A 2,500-nucleotide genomic window follows, 5' to 3' on the forward strand; every position below is an offset into this window, starting at 1 on the left:
CACGAAAGTTATTTTTAGACGAGCGGAAGTCTTTGTTCTAAGGGAAGTCTGTCTTCCGAGACGTCCGCATGCAGTCTTGCCTTGCTCTTAGGTTCTTAGTGAAAAGAGAAAATGACGGCGCACGTGGAAGGCTGATGAATATTTATTTTCTTTCAAGCATCGGATCGAGGTAGGCCAGCATGCGGACGTCTCGGAAGACTTCCGCTCGTCTAAAAATAACTTTCGTGGACATGACATATCCCAAGGGCTGGACCAGGAGCCTCCTTCTCTGTCCCCTCATTTTCTCTTGGTGGTGAGCAGGTGCAAAGATTCATTTTAGCGAAAAAAATATTTTGGGGTTAGCTAGGGGCACTTTAACTGCAAAACCATTGCCATGGGCTACTTCAAATGGTAATTTCTCGCCTTTCTTTAACTCCACGATTGTCCTTTTTGGCCAAGTGTGTACTATTGGAAATATCTTCCTCCGGTTGGAATCACAATTATATTTGTTGAGTCACGCGACCAAAACTATCACGGAGAGTTTACCCTTTCTTTCCCAGAAGACTTTGACAACAGTGCATAAACACTCCAATGTAAAACCTGTAGCATGGATTTAAAGAAAATACATTTTTCAGCGAAGATATGACGTCAGAAAGCTTCATTTTGATAAATTTCCTTAAATATTTTCTCTGCTTTTTTCTGCAAACGCCAATCCCATGCTACAGATTGTGAACAATTCTAAAATGGTTCTGTTCGGATGAAAAAAAATCACAGCTTTGTTTCTTTTCCTTGGAGTTTTTAGATGTTTTTTCATTGAAACGCGCGGTTGGGAGTTAGATGAGCATGCGCTATGTGACCGAAGTGATATCGGGTTTCGGGTAAGATATCGGGTATTCATTTCAAACGTTACTCTAAAGCTCCCTCCTCCTAAGAATTTCACGTGGCTTGAAAATTGCTCTTGAGTCAATAAGGTACAGCCCTTAGCAAACACCGTCTTTCTGTAGTTAAGGTTGACCTCTTTATGTTAACCCAAAAATTACTTTTAATTAAACAACACAAATCAAATCTTCGTGACAAAAAAGTTTTTGTTGATCGTGCACAGTTTAAGGACGGTGCCTAGTAATTTAAAGGTATTTTGGGCGGTTTACTGAGGGTGTCTTTTTTTTGGGAAAATCCAAAAACGGATTTGTGATCTCAGATCAATGGATTCTTCAGCGTCAAAAAAAGCGCAAAATCCGAAAAAGGATGATTTTCCATGACAACGCAAACAAACAAACCCAGAGTTGAGTGCAATTTCAAAAACAGAAAAACACTTTAGCGGTGAACTGGTTTGTTTTGGAGAAATTGGTCAATGAAAATGCCAGCAGATAAAAAAGTACCTCAGTGATCGATAGAAAGAAATGACGGAGAACATGCGTGCTATTAAGGTGCAAATCGATTACAGAGGGTATTTTTGCAGTTTACCTTTTTAGCTGCAGGAAAGGTGCTAACAATATTATTGCTGTGAAGAAACTTGAAGTGTAATTTCTGGTGTGAAATTTGCAGGAAACTTAACTATTTTCGTCCTTTTCGTGTCTTCGATCGTACGGTAAAAATGGCGCGAGAAAAATGTTTGGGCGAAACTGTCATGTACGGTAGCTGTTGTGTATCATTTTTGCATGGAAAACCGCATTTTCAAATCCTTTCCCAAAAAAAAACGCTGAAGTGGTAAATGTCAAAAATTCATGACCCGGTTTTTCATAAATTTTTAATGCAACAGTATGAGAACATTCTAACACAAAATCAGCATTTTTTTAAAAAAAGTTATTTCTCAAACAAATTATGACGTCATAAGGCCTTCCTTTGATACACTTTTCAAAATATCAGTTCCATTTTTTGTCCAAATAGAAATTCCATGCAAGTTTACGAAAAATGATGGGACGGTTCCCGCCTCTTCCCTTTCGTTTCCCGAGAGTTTCTACATGTTTTGCACTGAAACGCACGACAGAGGACTGGGCCTAGTTACGCAGGCGCGTTCTGATGTCAGATTTCCATTGAAAAAGTTACTTCAAAGAACCATCCATGCAAACGTTTTTGTAGAACTCTTGACTAAAAATATTCCTTAGCAACCATTGTCTTTCTGTAGTTAAGAGCCACATCCCTTAAGTTACAAACTTAAGAACCTGGTAGGAACATTTTTCGAAAACCTCTATTGCAATCCATTTTAATCTTCTACAGTTTTGCCCATCCCTGTCTCCTTTTGTATTTTCTGTTGTACTCAAACCTTGCTTTTAAAAGGAATATGTTTTTCGGTGGTTGTTTTTATGTTTTGCCTATGATCTAATTGTCAGATGCCGGTCTCTAAATTTAGCTAAATTTCGTGAAATAGCTCCATAGACCTTTTAGCAGATAAGGCCGCCATTTTGATTTCTATTGTTTCAAATGGCTATTATGGGATGCCCAGGGGGCAAATACATATCAATTTGCCTCCTGAGCATCCCATAATGTCTTTCGAAACAATAGAAATCAAAATGGCCGCCAT

The sequence above is a fragment of the Montipora foliosa genome, chromosome 11 (assembly GCF_036669935.1).
Source record: "Montipora foliosa isolate CH-2021 chromosome 11, ASM3666993v2, whole genome shotgun sequence".
Taxonomy (NCBI): domain Eukaryota; kingdom Metazoa; phylum Cnidaria; class Anthozoa; order Scleractinia; family Acroporidae; genus Montipora; species Montipora foliosa.